Below are 20,035 nucleotides of genomic sequence, written 5' to 3' on the forward strand. Positions count from 1 at the left end.
CCCTGATTTGTTGAGTCAACTGCTCTAGTTCTTCTGGAGCCATGGAGGAAGATGTGAGAGAGGTTCGTGGAGCTGATCCAAAGTATTGCTTGATGGTCACACTAGCTCCAGCAGCACGCACACGACCAGGGTGTTCTAGTCGCCCAATGGTAGCAGTGAGGACATCCTCACGTCCATGGGGGACAAAGGAACCCTGTGACGCCTGCTCCTCCAAAGAATCCTGTATAAAACACATATATTTGTTTAGTCATTCACAGAATAAACAAAGATAATTACAATTTTTAATTGAAAATGACTTAAAATACTCTCAACAATTTCCTTTGTTGCCTCAGACGTCATCTGCCTAGTTTTCTTGGTGCGGGCCATCTTCCATTTCACGTGTCGTCTGATGGGAGATGGAGGGTCAATCACGACCTCAGTGCTTCCGAATTGAGCAGCTTCCTCCAGTTTTTTCTTTGTCTTCTCAGCCATAAACTTCTGTTCTAAATATTCATAACCCCCACAAGACAACACGTGGGGGGGGCGGTGTTTTGCTTATGGATGGCCTGTGCCTTTTTCCGCACATCCTGCAAAAATTGAACATTAATGAAACTCATTATTACAATGTATTATAAGAACTAAATTTTTAGTGGAAAACAATTAAAATGACAAAGTACATACCTCCCACGAGGAGTTTCTGTGGGTCTGACAAAATTGGGTCCATTTCTCCTTACTAATGCCGTATTTTTCACAAACAGTGTCATCCACACTGTCTTTGTCGGCTGCAAGTGCCCATTTTCTCGTCAAATCAGATTTAAACTGTCTCCACCACTCCCCGACAGTCTGAAGTATTTTCTTCTTTGTCTTACCGTCAGATGCTTTAGGGATATCAAATTCAGCCTGATAAACAATAAATTAGGTTTTATTGTTAGTAAATTAAAAATTTTGGCTAATAAAGAAAATGAAAGATGAAAACTAAAATACCTGAATATCCTCCCATATCAAATCCTTTTGAGTGACAGGGACTTCCTTCCAAGTCTCGTATGCCACGTCGACTTTATCACGAGCGACAATCCCCAAATATGTTATTAATTTCTTCTTGTGGGGACCGTCGGCCTTTCAGGTCGCAGGATCAACGTGGACCACCGGTCTCTCTGCCCCAGGTGGTCTAGTGGCCAAGGATCATAGTTGTGTGGCTTTGCGTGTCTGCTTCAAGGTAGACGGAGACTGTGATGCTACTGTAGGAGGAGGAGGAGGAGGAGAAGGAGGAGGAGGAGGAGGAGAAGGAGAAGGAGGAGGCAAGGCAGGTGGAGTAACCATGGGCTTGTAAAGAAAAAAACTTGAGTTAGTTAACATTATCAAAAAAGTGAATCAGTCATGTAAATGAATGTAGTTAAATGAAATACATAATAAGAAAATTACACTAGATGATGTTAATTAATTCTCCTTCATCATGATCATTACGATTAGCATGAACGTTGTCAGCTTCTTCTTCTTTGACGATGTTAGGAGTCATTTGTGTGGACAAAGGACTAACATAACTATGAATGTATGAATCATCATCTTCTACATTAACATCAATTGTTTTCCCGTGTAGAACCGCGGACCACCTTTCATAACAAGGGTCTTGAACATATAATACATGTTTAGCTTGTTCTGTCATGATGAAAGGGTCATTCTGGTAAGCTAGTTTCTTTAGGTCTACCAACGTAAATCATACATCATCGGTCTGCACACCGGTGTTGTTGTCAACTCATTTACATTTGAAAACACAAACAGTAAATTTGACATAGTTAAGCTCCCAAATTTCATCAATGAACCCAAAGTAAGGGATGGAAGCTACACAGGGATTGTCATCATGTACACTTGCGAAGTGTTGAGATTCAGCCTTTAGGGTGACCCCGCTGTTTTGCATTGTACTTTTCTCATGTTGTGCTTTTGTATAAAAGGAATAATTGTTTATGTCGTATCCTTGCCAAGTTATAACATTTCTTTTAGGCCCATCTGCTAGCCTTTGCAAGTAACCTCTTAGGCTATTTTTTATGGGATCTTGGCAACTGCATTAGCCCTTGCAAGTAATAATTAATTAAAACGGGTTAAGTACAAGTATGGTTCCAAACGGGTATGGTCCTATATTCACTATGAGGAAGTTCCCACACATAAAGGAAATTTATATGATTTGGATGCCATAGTTCCTGGTGATAGGGAGATCAGGAAATAAGAAATAGAATTTTCTGAAAATGATGCGCTTCAAAAGGATGAGACCACTTTAGACCATGAAGTCAGTGGCATTAGCACATAGACAAGACTACCTGTAAAGCCATAAAATTGGCTGGAGATAAAACTCCCCAAAGTCGAGCCCATAATTGAGCAAATTAGAAGTGAAGCTTTAGATGGAGTATCAGATTCTAAGGCTACCACAAGTCCTAGTGAAGATTCTTATCAGAAGGATAAGAAATTTAGCCCAACAAAGGATGACTACTTCAAAGACTTTGGTGTTGAACCTGGCCTAGGAAACCTTGAAGAGTCTGACACCACTTTAGACCATCAAATTAATGGCATTGGTATAGAGACATGCCTGCCTGTTAAGCCACAAAATTGGCCAGACAAAAACCTCAATGAAGTTGAGCATAGCAGGAGTGATGCTTTAAATGGATTATCTGATTCTAAGTCTGCCACAAATGCTAGTGAAGATTCCAATCAAAAGAATAAGAAATTTGGCACTACAGAGGATGACTACCTTAAAGACGCTGGTGTTGAACCTGGAATAAGAAACCATAAAAATCTTGAACCAACAACAGAGAATGACACTCAACCCAAATTTTGCTCAATTGGCTGCTGACAACAATCTCAATTGCTAAAATAGCTTACATCAACTATGAAAAAATCAATTTCTGAATGGCCAAGCTAGCATAGAAACACGAAACAAAACCCCCTTTGTGATTCCTATACAAAGATACCTCAACCCTCTATTACATTTAAGCCATACATATAGAGGGGACGGAGTACCAAGTAACTTGCTTAATGTTGTTAGCCTTAGCAGGGTTCCCCTTAATATGGAGGCCATTTCTCATAACAAATTCAGAGATGAAGGACTAGTTTATGTTGGCCAAAGTAGCATTACTAAAAATGTTGCTTTTGCCAATAACCATTGTAGTACCATATAGTCCAAACATTGAACATGATGACTACTGCAGCTAACACAATGTCATGCATTTGCAGGGACCAACCTTGGGTACTAGAGAAGAGAATGTTTTCAAAAGAGGATAAGTTATAAGTCAATGTTGTGGTTTAACAACTTCTGCAGCCAACAAGTAAGTTCTGATGATGGGTTTTGGTGAAGAAAAAGCCAACAATTAAAGCAAAAAAATAAATGAAAGAAGTTGTAAAATCAAGGTTCAAGACCAAAGATTAAAGAACATGAGTTTGTGTCATAGTTATATCTTATAAACTCTAAGTACCACTAGGATTAGCACCGATGATCCATCTAGGGCTCTAAAAATCAATCTGGGCCACTAACAAACAACCCAAACAAAGGTTTACACATAAAACAAGGTTAGGAACCTTATAAACTACAATTTGGGTCAGATGGGCTAAAAAACTCAACTCTACCAATTGGTATTGAAGTCCCAATGACTCAAACTTGAGTTTGCCAAAGCAAACTCGAGTCCATGTAAACTAAATCTATCTTCTAAATTTCCTAAGCCCATACCTTACTAGATATTATAAATAAATGTCTCTTCCTAAGAGAAAAGTGAAGTAGACACAAAGTAGAAAAGGTCAACAACAGTTTTAGTATCCATGCCTAAAAAAAAGAGAAGCTAGGTGCTTATAACTTGGATCATTGATGTGTGTCTAAAGTGAGAAAGAGGCAGGGCTATGGCTTAAGTGAGTTTCTATTCCCACTACTGTGAGTGAATGTCAGCAAGTTGCTTCCCAAAATATAATTGTTTGTTTGGTTTGAGATTAGAATCAAATATTTGGAAAATGAATCTAGAAATTATTTAAGAACTGAGGTTCCCAAATCACTTGCATATGTATAATCACTTGCATACCGGGGTCGAGTGAGGTTCCCCCTTGGAAGAACTAACCTCAGAATATGTATAATCACTTGCATATCGGGGTCAAGTGAGGTTCCCAAATCTCCTAGCAGCACCATTGGGGGGGACTCTTCGGTCTTGCGGTGACGAATCCAATGAATACTTGCCACCATAAACCTCCTTCTCTGATTTGATGCTATCATCATTATCAAAATTTGAACCTCTGTCGCCAGTCTTACCAGACATGATTGTTGATACAGGGATTGCATTACCAGGAAGATGCCCACTTCTGAATTTTGTTGGGGGTGGCAACCCAAACCCTTTTCCAGCACCACTCTTCATCCTAATGATGGGATCATTGTGAGATCTCAATGCAGTGTTTGAGAATGGGACTTCCTTCTAATCACCAAGGTGGACTTGGAGAATAAAACTTCCCTCTAAACACTAACCCAAAACAGAAAAAGAAAAAATACACCACAACCATACAAACATTAACGTGATCTCAAGGTAGTGGTAATGTTGGTCCAGAACACCAACACAACAATTAAAATAAAAAAAAACCTTACAAATATTAAGCCGAATCAAGAAAACCTCAATTTGATATACCCTTAAAAAATAAACTTTGAGAAAAAAAATCAAAAGGGTGTGGGATTAACAAGTGAAGGTTACCTCTCTGACCCAATGAAGTGCATTTCTATCAAGGCCTTCAGTGAACATCGTAACCTAACCGTTGAATTCTCAAATAAAGCAAAACCCCTTGATACAAATGCACTTCTTCAAATTGAAAGGCCTAACAGACACAAAAAAATGAAGCTTTTGGTTAAACAAAGCAAAGCAAAGATCCCGATGCCAGGTAGGGACATTTTTGTAAGTTAGTCAGGAAGTAAAATCAAACAAGATAATTGCACATTGCCCATGGATACTGCACAACACAAGCCGCCATGTTAGAAGCACTATATAGGTAGTAAAACATATGCATAAAGGAATATGTGATGCAATCCTACCCCGCAAGGGCATTGGATAGAAAAACTCCAAGTAGATTGGGCCAGAGATGCAAGAGAAGGCCCTAGGGTTCTTATGAGCCTTAGGGTAGATTTCGGGCCCATGGACTAAGTATGAGCCCACTTATCTTTGTAAATATTAGATTAAGGTTTCATTATTTTTGGGCCTTGTATTTAGGGCTCCATAATGTAGGTAGGGTACCCTAGAAATATAGGATTTTTCAGCCCTTGTATTTTGGGGCGCCTAGACTAGTTTTTGTATTAGGGGTAGTTTTGTAATTTCACATGCACTAAGTGGATATTTGATGTGTGTGGTTGGAAATAAATTTAATTGAATTGGTAGAAGCCCAATCCAATTAAATTTTAGAGGGGGAGGTGAGCATTTGCTTACTACACCCCATTGCCACATCATATAGTCACACTTTGTGCATGTCCTTCATGCTTTTCATGCCTCATGACACCTAAGCACACTTAGTGGAGAATCTTGGAATTGATCTTGGATTAGTGGGCTGAACCATAACTAAAATTCACTAATCATAATTAGTGAAATTTTGGCTCCAAAGTTTGGCTCCACAAATTCAATTTCAAATTCAAGTGAAATTTGAATTTCCCTCCAATTTTGTGTGACACTTAGGCTATAAATAGAGGTCATGTGTTTGCATTTTTTTCAACTTTGATGATTTGAATATTAAACTTCAGATTTCAAAGCTCATTTAGAGCACAAAATTTCGTGCTCTTCTCTCCCTCTCCCTTCATTCATCTCCTTCTTCCTCCAAGCTCTTATCCATGGCCTCCTATGGTGGTAAGCTTCTTCTAGACTCATCTTCTCCTTGAAGTTGCGTCTTCTCTCTCTCTCCCTTTCTCCATTCCGCTGCCATTCATTTTCCAAGAAGCAAAGGAATCCATTGATGAAGAAGATCCTAGGCCTACAAGCTCCAATGGAGCTTGCATCATGTGGTATCAAGAGCATCTTCATCTAGGTGATGTTCTTTTGCTTCCTCTATCTTTTTGTTCGGTGAATTCTCTTTAATTCCTTGTTCTTCATCTTATTCTCCATGTATATCCTCCATTTTCTTGTGGTTTGGTGCTGTTTAGAGTAGATTCAAAAAAAAAAATAAACCGATTAAATCTTAGATCTACACTTGTTCTTGCATTTCTATGGTTCAAAATTTGTAGATCTACTCTTGAATCTTGTTTTTGTGTTGATTTTAGGTTCTATCAATTTTCATTCATAATATTCTTGTGCTGAACCTTTAGATATAAATTTTGTTCCAAAATATTGATTAGAAAAAAAAAACACAAAAATCTAAGTGTAAATCACTTAATCCATGTTGTCTTAGAGTCATGTTTAGTCATAGTAATTGTCACATTATGTTCTAAGTTTGTGTTGAATTTTATTTTGTTGATTGAATTCTAGATACATTTGTTCATGTATTCTTGTCATTTTTAGCCTATCTTTTGAATTTTGAGTCTAATTCATGCATGTTATTTAGTTCATAGCATGTTCTAAATCAATTCCTAGAAGTAGTCTTGTTCTTGAACTTTTTTTTTGCTTTCTAAGTTTCCTACATGATGCCTATGATGAATTTGAGTTGTGGTGCTGAGTTGTGGCTGGATTTGTGAATCAAAATAAGTCTTAAGCTCTCTTTAATTGTGTTATTCAAGATAATTGAGCACAAGCAAACACAAATTGTAACTATCCAAGCCTTAAGCAACATAAACACTACTCTTGATTTCTAGGTTGAAATCGCTGGTGCTGGCAGCTTGAACATACGAACTTGTATAAATTACTGGGAATTGGTCACTACGTTTTTTGCGCTGAAACTTTTACTGAATTTTCTAGAAATCTGGGCCAAAATTATAAAAAACGAATCAAGCGATTTGGATTAAAGGAAAAAATAATAAAAATCTCACAAGTTGGCAGAAAAATCAGTGTCTAGGGAAAAAAAAAGAAAAGTGAAAGGAAAGTGTGCTTGTTGTTTTGGCTCAAAATTTGTTCTATAATTGGTGCCTATTTTATACCAATCCTAGTTCTGAAATTTCAATTGAAAATTATTGTGAAAACAAGTGCCAAAACTAGAGGTTTCTTGAGTCTTTTTTTTTTTAGAGTTTTTCTACTCTACTCTAGAGCCATTCTAGGTTTCTCTTTGAGTTCTAGCTTGCTTTTTTGTGCTTTTCATTGCTTTAATTGTTGAATAATCCTTGGAAATTTGTCTTGTTAAAACTCTATTGGTTTAGCTTTCATTTCATTTTTTCTTGGTCTTTGGTTATTGCTTGTCTCTTTGTTTCCTTGCTTGTGAGTTGCCATATAAGGAATTGGAAAGGAGGATTGGTGCCATATCTTGAAGAATTTGAGTCAAGAAGCAAGGGGCCAACCACCTTAAGAGCTATTGGACTAAGAAGCACTCCAAATTGAGTGAAACACTAAAGAGAGAATAGCCACCACAATTGAGGACTTTTTTCTTTGTAATTTTGTAATTGGCAATTTGCTTTGCTTTCAAATTTTGTAACAAAAAGGCCTTTCATTGGAAGTAAGTTGGGAGCCTCCGCTAGGTCACCCTACTTCCCTTTGTGTGTAATAATTTTAGGCAATTTTCCCTTAGGATAGTGAGTGTTTTGTTGGGAACATTAAATGAGGTCATCCAAACACTCTTAGGATCCGCCTAGTTTGCATTTCTTGCACTTTAATTTCTTGCTTACTTTCATGGCTTATTTCCTTTACCTCCATTGTCAAACCGCCTAGATAGCTTTCCTTTTACCAATTACTTTTTGCCTTATCTTTCACACCTTTTTTAGTGTTTATTTTGGCTAGTTTCAACCATAGTTTCTTTTAACTTTTTTTCAAACCCCCAACAAGAAAGAACCATAACTTAGGAACCAACATGAGTCTTCATTCTTCATCTAGTGTTAATGGTGAGGGTTCTACTCCTAAGGACCCCTTGTATAAGATATTAGATGAGTTGAGATCCCTTAAGTTGTGGAAAGAATAACAAGAGAGAAAAGATAAAGGTAAAAAAAGAGTGGAAGAAATAAGTCAAGATGAAAGAGAGAAAATAAGAGAGGAAGAAAGAAGAAAAATAATGAAAGAAATGAAAAGAGAAAAACATGTCTCCTATAGTAGTCATAACTCTTGCAAGAGCCTAAGTGAAGAACTTCGTGACTATTATGAAGGAAGGCATAGGTCACATCTTAGACCTCACTCCCATAGGAGAGAAAATGAAAGAAAGCCTCAAGAGGTTAACATTAAACTCCCATACTTCCATGGGAAGGACAATGTAGAGGCTAATTTAGATTGGGAAATAAGGGTAGAGCAACAACTTAAAAGGAAGTCTACTTCAAAATCTTATGGCTCTCGCTCTTATCAAAAGAAAGACCAAGGTCAAGGAATCTTAGGGGTGAGACCTTCTAAGCCCAAAGATGATAAAGGGAAGACAATAGAAAAGCAACCCCTTAAGGCTAGTATGCAAGAGAAGACTAGCTCCATGAAGTGCTTTAAATGTCTTGGAAGAGGACACATTACTTCTCAATGCCCCACCAAGAAAACCATGATTATGAGGGGCCAAGACATTTATAGTAGCCAAGATGAGGCTACTACTTCACCTTCCTCTAGTAAAAGTGAAGAAGCAAAAGGGGAAGAATCTAGTAAAGAGATCTACCCCCAAGAAGAAGGACAACCTTTAATGGTTAAGGAGGAGTGTAAGGAGGTAAGTGTCTCCTCCAAGAGGTTAGCTAAGAAGGAAAGACATTTTGAAATAAAGACAAATATTAAAGAAATTTCCCTTCTTATACAACCTCCACATTTTCTCCTTTGTAAAAAGACACTTGTTAGCATTGCCACATCTCTTAGGCTTGAGTTTAATCCTCAAGTAAAGGAGTTGTTGGATGAGGGTTTGGTTCGCAAGAGATTAAATCCTTGTGCTTTGTTGGTGCCCAAAATAGGTATTATTAGGCACCAAATCCCTAAAATAGGTGGTGTGGTGAATGTTTTGGGTGGTGCAACACTCTTTTGTAAAATCACTCGTGCACCCAACATCTTCATGATTTGTGTACATAGGGACTCATTAGGTAGGTTTGCTCTTATTTTTAGTTTCAATACAAACTTAGGCACTCATATGGGACACCTTAGGTTTGTCATACTTTTTGGTAGGAATAATCAACATGAAAATACAGAAAAAGGTATGTTCTATTGCTTTACTTTTCTTAATTTTTTAAATTGTGATCAAGGGGTTCCCATGATCCCTAAGAGAATAAAGGTCATTCCTGAGTGGCCCGCTCCACCAAGTGTAAGAAAAATTTGGGGCTTCCAAGACTTAACAAACTTTTACAAAAGGTTTGCCCCATATTTTTCTATACTTGTAGCACCACTCATTGAGTTGGTGAGGAACCATGTTCCTTCATGGGAAGATGCCCAGGAAATGAGTTTTTAGACCTTACCTTACTTCAACATACAAAACACCACTAATACATATGTTTTTGTTCTTTTTACAGGTGTTGAGGAAAAAAGCCCAGAGTTTCAAGAACCTCGGGATTTGAGGTCAAATCCTTTTCAAGGGGGAGGGAATGATGCAATCCTACCCCGCAAGGGCATTGGATAGAAAAACTCCAAGTAGATTGGGCCAGAGATGCAAGAGAAGGCCCTAGGGTTCTTATGAGCCTTAGGGTAGATTTCGGGCCCATGGGCTAAGTATGAGCCCACTTATCTTTGTAAATATTAGATTAAGGTTTCATTATTTTTGGGCCTTGTATTTAGGGCTCCATAATGTAGGTAGGGTACCCTAGAAATATAGGATCTTTCAGCCCTTGTATTTTGGGGCGCCTAGACTAGTTTTTGTATTAGGGATAGTTTTGTAATTTCACATGCACTAAGTGGATATTTGATGTGTGTGGTTGGAAATAAATTTAATTGAATTGGTAGAAGCCCAATCCAATTAAATTTTAGAGGGGGAGGCGAGCATTTTCTTACTACACCCTATTGCCACATCATATAGTCACACTTTGTGCATGTCCTTCATGCTTTTCATGCCTCATGACACCTAAGCACACTTAGTGGAGAATCTTGGAATTGATCTTGGATTAGTGAGCTGAACCATAACTAAAATTCACTAATCATAATTAGTGAAATTTTGGCTCCAAAGTTTGGCTCCACAAATTCAATTTCAAATTCAAGTGAAATTTGAATTTTCCTCCAATTTTGTGTGACACTTAGGCTATAAATAGAGGTCATGTGTTTGCATTGTTTTCAACTTTGATGATTTGAATATTAAACTTCAGATTTCAAAGCTCATTTAGAGCACAAAATTTCGTGCTCTTCTCTCCCTCTCCCTTCATTCATCTCCTTCTTCCTCCAAGCTCTTATCCATGGCCTCCTATGGTGGTGAGCTTCTTCTAGACTCATCTTCTCCTTGAAGTGGCGTCTTCTCTCTCTCTCCCTTTCTCCATTCCGTTGCCATTCATTTTCCAAGAAGCAAAGGAATCCATTGATGAAGAAGATCCTAGGCCTACAAGCTCCAATGGAGCTTGCATCAATATGATTGTAGACAACCCAACCAAGAATCTGAGCAAGAACCAAAATTGCATATGTGAAAACTCACAACATGCAAACAAAATAACCTAGCTCAGAGTCCTCAAACACTATGCTAAGCATTTGAACTAAAATACAAACACACTTATATTTAAACCATTAGGTGAAAAGTGGCAGCAATATGTTAAAATCTTTGACTAACACATGCCTAACTATCACACTTTTTAACCTAAAAAAAAAACTATCCCTCTTTTTTATCGCCAAATTTTAGTGAAAGGGATTTTATCCACAACTTTGCAGCTAGTGAGCCAAAGATGCACAGGGGAAGCACACCTCCCATTCACCATATAACAGTACATAATCTGCAGATCCCGGCGACCTCGACGAGGCTCTCTTCCCACTCCTTGTGCTTTCTCTCTACGTTTCTTTGCTTCTGCTCCTTCACTGCGGCTTTCTTCTCCGCCTTCTTCACCTGAAATCTCTGTTGCTTTGCTAGCTTTTTCCACACGTTCTTTGAGAGGACCAAAGGATCCGCAGCGGTTTGGTCGGTTTTGGGATTCTCAATCTCCGTCGCCTGAGGTGGAGCGCCGGTGTCTCCGCCACCGGGTGATTCCGGCATTGTTGCGATTAGGGATTTGTGCTAGGGTTTGCGGGGAAGAAAAATTATTTTTGTTTGCGGGGACCTGTCTTTACTGTGTGAGCCAGGGGTCGTATTTAACGTGCGCGATTAGTATTTACAAATACATTCTAAGGCGGTTTTATAAATAACATCGTAGAATAGCTTATTTAAAGACCTGTAAATAAAACCTCCTTTGTTTTGAATCTCAATATTTACAAAAATGCCACTGGCATACTTTCTAAGACGAGTCTATGGAAACTGTCGTCGATACCGCATCATAAAAAATATTTTTTTAGTAGTGTGTGTTGGATCAAGTGGTCTCGGAATAATTAAGAAGGGGGGCTTGAATTAATCATCAATGAACCTTTACTAATTAAAAAACTTATCCTTCTTAATGTTACTAGATTCAATTATCCTTTTACTACTAAGTTGAGAAAGTAAATAACATAAATAGAAACTTAAACAAAAGTAAAACCGATAATTGAAGTGCACAGCGGAAATTAAAGAGTGTTGGGAAGAAGAAGACAAACACAAGAGTTTTATGTGAAAGGGAGAAGAGAATAAATAGTCCTTGTCGAATTCTTTTTGGCAAAGGGAGAAGAGAATAAAAAGATATAGCACACTTTTTTTTTTTGTGAAAGAACAAGGTTTAGAAACCAGAAAACTTAGAAAGCTTTTGGCAAAGGAAAAAGAAGAAGAAATTCAAAAAGATGTTCAAAGGTATGTGAAAAAGTTATTTAAAAGTTATTGAAATGCAAGTGAAGGTCTTGCTTTTATAGACTCTTCATGTCTGGTCAAGAAAACCATTAGAAGAGTTATAACCTTGAGAAAATCTTGAGAAAACCATTGGGAGAGTTACATCTCTTGACTTTTTATTCAAAACTTGTCACTGGTAATCGATTACACAAAGCATTTTATGAAAAGATGTGACTCTTCAATTGAATTTGAATTTCAACGTTCAAATACACTGGTAATCGATTACCAATACATTGTAATCGATTACACCATTTAAAAAACAATTGGAACGTTGCAAATTCAGTTAAAAGCTTTTGAAATCAAACTTTGCCACTAGTAATCGATTACAGGTAATTGGTAATCGATTACCAGAGAGTAAAAACTCTGGTAACTTAGAAAATTTTGAGAAAAACTCTTTTGAAAAACAAAACTGTGCTATGTTTGTTTTTTGAAAAATCTTTTCAATACTTCCCTTGTGAAGTCTTCTTGATTTCTTCTCTTGAATCTTGAATTCATCTTCTCTTGAATCTTGAAATCAAACTTCTCTTGAATCTTGAATTCATCTTCTCTTGAATCTTGAAATCAAACTTCTCTTGAATCTTGAATCTTCTTGATTTCTTCTCATGAAACTTGAAATTAATCTTGATCTTGAACTTGTTGACTCAATCTTGAATTCATTCTCTTGGGCCTTTTGTCATCATCTTTGTCATCATCAAAACTACTTGAATCAACTTGATTCATCATCATTAAGCTTGCTTTTACAGTGTGGAGTCGAGGCGCTACAGAGTTGTGACCATGGATTAGTTCCTTCCTCATTTCTCTTGTTAGTCTTGTGCTCTACGCAATGATCGGTTAGTTTTTCTTAAAGATTGGATGTAATCTTTGTACCCTTATGTATCCCTTTAATATTATATATGTATGAGTCTTTTCTACTCATTATTGGTGATTTCATTCTACTCGTAATACTTGATTCTATTTGGTCACTAGTGTCATGAAATTGGATTTTAAGTGAGGCTGGAAAGTAATCTTAGAATTTGAATTGAATGATTTTACTCTTTACGTTATGTTGCTAGGAATAGAGCATAATATTTTGATTGCAAAAAGCACGAGAATATAATTGTAATGTTGGGGTATTTACTGCATATGTGAGGGATCGATATTTAGTAAATATTCTTAGGTTTCAAGTGCGAGGAATCGACTTGGGATAACTTAATGTGTGCATCAATAATATTAGAAAATGATTCATATATGTTAATCTTATTGGATACTAGGGGTATGAACGATGAAATTCAATCCTATGTTTTCTTGAATTAATTTAAGTCGTTATTATTGTTTCCATAATTTCTATATTTCCGACGCACTGAATTTCATTATTTTCATATTTCCATTATTTATGTTATTTCCATATTTCTGTTATTCCCATAATTTCGTTATTTTCACTATTCTCTCCTACAATTCACCTTATAAATTTTGCGTCACCAATTATGTTGTCTGGTGAGCATATTTGGAGGAAAAATAAAATCACTAAACAACTTCAGGAGTTCACTCTTTCAGGCTTATTGAACTCCAAATTTGAAAAAAAAAATCAAAAATATAAAGTATTAAAATATCTAATATAAATTTTGTCTTTTAAATTTTGGTTGATATGCTTTTTGGTGGTTGGTTGCGAGGGTATCAACTTAGTTGGGATCATCGCAACCTTCTTTCTACAGTATCTTGTCCCTTTTGCTAAAAAAAATTGTCTTCAAAATAAGAATTTAATTATGTGTTAGTGTAGAGATTTTTACACTATTAACTAATCAAAAATCACGTTAGGTATGAGTTTATTTCTTATATACATATGTAACTTATGTTATCTAAAAATAAAGTCTGTTGATATTATTTTAGTATTAACTTGAAGATTCAATTAAGCAATGTATTCATGTGGAATTTCCTATTAAGTTAAAGGGTTCACAATTTGGTGAACCAATAATAAAAGGCAATTAAAGAGTGAAACCAATTTTCATGGGAAGACTAACTTGGTAAAAATATTAAACAAAGAAAATATCAATTTAGTTTCTTGAAATTCCCATATCAACTGTCAATTGAATTTTTGTTATAAAAGAAAAGGCAAAAGTAATCCCCACCTTGATATTTAACAATCATTTTGATTTTTAAAATTAGTATCATTGACCAATTTGATCCCTAACATTTCACAAATCAATCTAATCCCTAAATTTGAGAACTATTGATAATCTGATCCCTATATCTTGACAACTATATGTTAATTTGTTTTTTTGGAAGACAGAGACAAATTGATTGATGCACAATAAGTACGAGACTAAAATGGTTAAATTAAAATGATTAATTTTAACGACTATAAATTCTTTTTTTATAATTTTAAATACTTAAAGAAATTAAGAATTAATGATTAAGTACTTTTTGAAAAACCGCCTTTGAATGAAAACTAATTTTTATTTATTTTAATGCTCTACTACCAAAGGTTCTAGAGAGAGTACATAGGAAGAGGAAAAGTCGTCGACCTCATACCTCCCCCTCCCTTTCCCTCTCCCTCTCCCTCTCCCTCTCCCTCTCCATCCCATCACAAAGAAAACAACGATTCACATTATTAGCAAATCAGACTCAATCATCAATTTGATCGAGCTGCTAGAAATGAAGGATGAGGATGGGCTTTCGACGATGACGACGATGACCGTGGCCACGAAGAAGGAAAGCATGGATTCGAGTCTATTTGGGAAAGGGAAGTACAAATTCTGGGCGTTAGCGGCCATCTTTCTTCTGGCGTTCTGGTCCATGTTCACTGGCACTGTCTCGCTCTGCTGGTCCAGCACTCTCAATTCCCTTTCCAGCGACATCGACACTCCTATCCACTACGATCTCGATGTTCTCGTGAGTTTCCTCTCGCCTTGGATGTGCAAAGAAATGTCGTTTTGATGCAGTTTTTGTATTTTGCGCAGGAAACGGAGGTGAGGGAGAAGGTGGTGAGGCACATGTGGGATGTGTACGCCAACAGTCGTAGGGTGAGTTGCCGAGGTTCTGGCAAGAGGCCTTCGAGGCTGCCTATGAGGATTTGACGAGTGATGTCACTGAGGTCAAAGATGCTGCCATCACCGAGATCGCCAAGATGTCTGTTCGCTCCATTCATTTTGAGCCACCTCCTCTTCAATCCATGGTGTGTTCCTCAAATTTTTTTCAATCTTCCTAGAATTTAAATTTCAAAGTAAAACATGTTGAGTGTGAGAGCTGGTTGGATCTTTTTATATATGTCTATTGTGTGATTTATCTTGGTTACGTTATTATGCTTTTTAATGCAAGTTTCATTCTATTAAGGATTTTTTTTTGTAATATTTGTTACCTTTGCCCATTTTCTTGCTGAACCTTGTTTGCAGGAGGACTTTAATTCATGGAATTTCTGGAAACTAACCCCTCCTACCATAGATATTTGAAAGAGTCACATGGATTTTTAGGCCCAATTATGCAGTCTAGATATGAATGGGCACAGGCTGTGTTGCTCCAAAAATTATATGGGTAAACTTATTTGCTCTACATAATCTATCCAGACTCTAGGATTTAGTTTTATTTTTGGTAGGTTTTTGCCCAAAGCATTGGTTAAAATCTATGTAAGAGGCCAATAGTTAATTAAGAGATGATCTTTTTAAAAGTTGTGCATTCAGAGGGGTGGCGTATTATTCACCTCATAAAGATAATTTGCTTGTTATGTTTCTCTTTTAGTCTTTACTCTTTATAATTTTTCTTTTCTTGGCTTAGAACTTTTTACGAGGAACCATTTTAACAACATAGTGGTTGATTTTAAATTTTAATCATGATAAAGCTTTGTGAAACAGTGACCATTTTAGCTGAAGGGCTTATTAGCTTTGATGCATACCACTTAACTTCATGGTTCATGCAATAATTTATAGGTGTATGGAGCCTAACTAAGCATGTATTTATGTGTTCCTTGCTATTAGTCCTTTGCAGATTATAGACCAAAGCTTTATTTACAAAGATCTGATTGATTTAAGTATGGCAGCAGTAAATGGTGCCCTTCTTGTGCCATTGAATAATCTATTTTGACACTTTTATAGTACAAAATTGTTTACTTTGTTATGGCAATCATTGGGATTTTGGATAAGATATATATAGAATTGTGGGATGGTCTTGTCATGTTGTTTGTAAAATTCTGAAGTAATAACTTTTAATAATCATAAGGAACTGTATATATTAGGTTTAAGAGCTTTTATTGATTTGGTGAGGAAATGCTAAAAGATGGAATATGAATTTACTTTTGTTGTTTAGGGCAAAGGTCTGTCCAGTCTAATTTGATGGGAACACCTATTTTTATCTTTCATTTTCATTGGTATAATATGAACCTGGCATTTGTATATTATTGTTATTGTTATTATACTTGAAAGAAAAAGATAACTTGGATTTTTTATCTAACACAAAAAAATAGAATACCAAGTCTTGAATTTTTATTCTGCTATTATAATTGATATCAGAATTTTTATTTTTTTCTGATTTGTCTTCAACTTTTTTTTTTGTTTCTTCTCAATCTTTTTTCCCCTGGGAGAAAATCAAGGAATGTGCTATTTATAACATAACCAACTGATCTCTTGTTTGCAATACTTATTTTAGAATGCAAACTTATTTTATAACATAACCAACTGCTCGTTCCTTTTTGTTTCCTTTTTTTTATAACTTTCTTTTTTTCCCTTGCTTTCCTTCCTCCTCACCACTTTTTTTTTACTATTTTATAACATAACCAACCACTTATTCGCCTGTATTGTGGTTCGGCTTCCGGCAAGTGCATCGGATCGCACAAGTAGTACAAAACGGTAAGAACCGAGTATCGAACACTCGGGGAACTTGTGTTATTTGGTAAGCTATTTCAACAAATAGGTGTCTGGTGTGTAAAGGTATGTGTGAATCCGAACAGGTGTATAAACTATCTGTACAAAAAGAAAGAAAATCACGTGAGAGAAATGATGTGTAAAAACAAGTAGAGAACACGTTGGTCTTCCTAATAGGTGCCTGATGCTAAAAAGATACTCTCTATCTAACAATGCTCATGTGTTCTTATGGGGTCTCCTGAGATACTCAACCCCGATTCCTTATGATAGTTTAGTCTAATCCTGATCAAGCATCGTTCGCAGATTCCTCTTGTAAGACTAAACTCAACCAAGACCGCATTAAGACACACATACTCAACTAAATTATCGCACCCCAATTCCTTGTGAAAGCACGACAACTCAGCCCTGCACTATCAATGACTTTAGAGTCAGACCAGTTTCCACTGTTGAATAACCCTAACAAAGCATGCATCTACGTGATCAAGGTAAAGGCATACTGGAATGAAAAGCAGATAGCATAGAGAACACACAAAACATCTTTAAATAGATAGAAATATATTTACATCAGGTACCTACAGGGAAGATCCAACAGAGGATTTAGCTTTCCATACCAGGAACCCTTCTTAACAGCAAAGAGAAGAACAAGATGAAAGATTGCAAAAATACAAGTGGTGAGGACGTCTCCTTCACCTCTAGGATCTCACAATCACTCACAAACTCATCTCACGCTCTCAAACCGGCTCTTGCTTCAAGCTCTAGTGTCTACAAATCTTCACACAGCAAAATCTCTCAAAACTCTTTAGAACTTGGACCTTTCTCTCTCTAGAAACCCTAGACATGCAAAGCTCTGAATCCCAGTCCAAACTACCTTTCTAAAATCAGATTTCAGGCTTAAATAAGTGGCCTTGTTCGTGCTCCTGCGCTTAGCACACTTATTGACCGCTTAGCGCAGGTTAGTGATTTTCGGCTTAGCCCGCCTTTCTCGCTTAGCGGATGAACTGAAGCGGTGCACTTAGTGAGATGAAGCGGTGCGCTTAGCGAACCTATACAACTCATTTTCTTCCAGAGTCTTCCTTGCCCTTAGCCTAGGAGTGTTGCGCTTAGCGGATGCTCGCTAAGCCAGTAGAGTGGCTTAGCGAGAAGGTAAAAAACAACACTTACCAAAGCTTGCCTAATTAACCTGAAATTGAGAGAAAATGATTATTAAACACACAAAATGAAAATACTAAGTATTTATTGCCTATACTTAATAGAAAATACTTATAACACTACAAAATAACCATAAATTGGGAGAGTTTGATACAATTTATACAAGTTTTATACACAAAAGTTAGTCATTTTCACCGACTAACAACTCCCCCAAATTTATAGTTTTGCTTGTCCTCATGCAAAAAGAGAACAGCTCACTTGTCCTCAAGTGACAATGACATGCAGTGACTATATACAAAGGTGTATGCAACAAAGGTTACTGATTGCATAATAGGAGAATGGTGTAAAATGCCCTCATCACTTGTCTTTCACAAGGTATGCAGTTATCCAAAGAAAAGAATGAAATGTAACTTGAACAAATAGATGGAGTTAGGCATAAGACAAATATCAAGGAAAGTAGCTTAAACCACACTCTCACGGCTACTGTTTCACTCAAGCGCAAGTGTTTAAGTTATTCATTAATAACAACTAGCTAGAGGTCCAATCTTTGAATTTCATCTCATGCCATAAAGTCAGAAATGTATAAACAGAATCAGAAGGGCTTTCTCAAGCTTGTAGTGAGGCTTGGCTACAATAATTCATTGGTTTTTCTAGGATTCAAAGGTTTAGATTCTCAGAGAGAACAAATCCCAGACTTATCCCAATGGTCTTTTTAATACACTTAGCTTGCTCACTAGCTTTTTACTTTCATTTGCTTTTGACCTTGTTACATCCATACACTCTATTCTTTCCTTTTCTTTTTCTTTTTTTTAACATACAACTTATTTGTTGTGTGTTTTGATGCTTTCTCTCTTTCTTTGCATCCCAATTAGTTCCACTCCCCCAAATTTGGGGTAAATTTGCCTTAAACTATATGCTTTCCTAGAATCTAAGCAAGGTATCAGGAGATACTTATTTAAGTTCAGGGTTCAAAATTTTGATAATATCATTCAGCTCAAAAAGGGTTCAAAGGATATAATTATCATTCAAGGTATGCTTTTTGGTCAAAAGGCTTGTGTATGTACAATCATGGCCTTCATCATGTTCTCATTAATACATTTCATTCTAAAATTCAGATATTCATGCAAAGATTATTACTCACAGCTAGTCGTTCACTCACAGTTTAAGTTCATTCTCTCACCGGTTTTGGTTCAAGCTGTTCTTTCTCCATCAATCTGTCTACTGACTAACAATTATAATTGCAAGTTCACATTCTTGTTCTTTCTTTGTCTAACATACACACTTGCTCAAACTCATGATAAGAAACACAAACTCCATCACAATCATGCACTCAATTTAAGATAAAAGCATACAACTATTTTCATAAGTCAATAAAAGTGCTTCACTGCTATATCATTAAAAACCAAGTTAAACTGTTCAAAATGCTTCAAAATAAGCAAACCAACGATTCATAAATAAAACTATCAAGAATTACTGTATGAAAACCATAATTATAATAATAAACCAAAAAGAAAAAAGTAACATCAAGAATCAACAATGTCAAAAGTGTTTAAACTGGGGAATTGGTGAGAGCAACAACTTCTCCAGATGATGAATAAGAAAGATTAGCAATTCCTCCAATTGGGGAAACAGGGGGGTCAGCTGTTTCTGCAGTTGGTGAATCAGGAAGAGCAGCTGGTTCATCTGATGATGCGTCAGAAATGACAATCAGAGTAGGAGATGGGGAAACTGCTTCAAGCTCAGGCAAAGAAGGTGGATTCACCACTGGAGATTGTGGGTTAGCTGGCTCTGAATTGACCTGCACATGTGTGGGCTCAGGCGGAGCAGCCTCGTTGGGTCTCACCAATGGAAGTTGAGCTTCAGGCCAGGCTACTTGCTCAAGAAAATGTTCCATAGATATGATTGGCCTATTGTGAACTAAAGTTAGTGAACTTTGGACATCCTGTCCTACAGTTACTGGCAGAGGAGCTAGAGTGGATGACGAAGGGATGTCCTCCGTTCTAGCTCTTTTTCTTGATTCCATCTGTAACAAAAAAGAACTCAAAATTCCTTAGACCAAAATCATTCAAGTTAAACAACAACAATAAAGGCTATAATTAACAATAGGCGCTTAGCGGGATATAGCTCGCTCAGCACGCCCT

The 20,035-nt window shown here is 36.7% G+C and overlaps 1 pseudogene; it reads left to right on the forward strand.

Annotated features, from left to right (window-relative positions):
• Positions 1-14,547: 14,547 nt before the first annotated feature.
• Positions 14,548-15,341, forward strand: LOC114386107 (annotated as a pseudogene).
• Positions 15,342-20,035: the final 4,694 nt, after the last annotated feature.

The sequence above is a fragment of the Glycine soja genome, chromosome 15 (assembly GCF_004193775.1).
Source record: "Glycine soja cultivar W05 chromosome 15, ASM419377v2, whole genome shotgun sequence".
Classification (NCBI taxonomy): Eukaryota; Viridiplantae; Streptophyta; class Magnoliopsida; order Fabales; family Fabaceae; genus Glycine; species Glycine soja.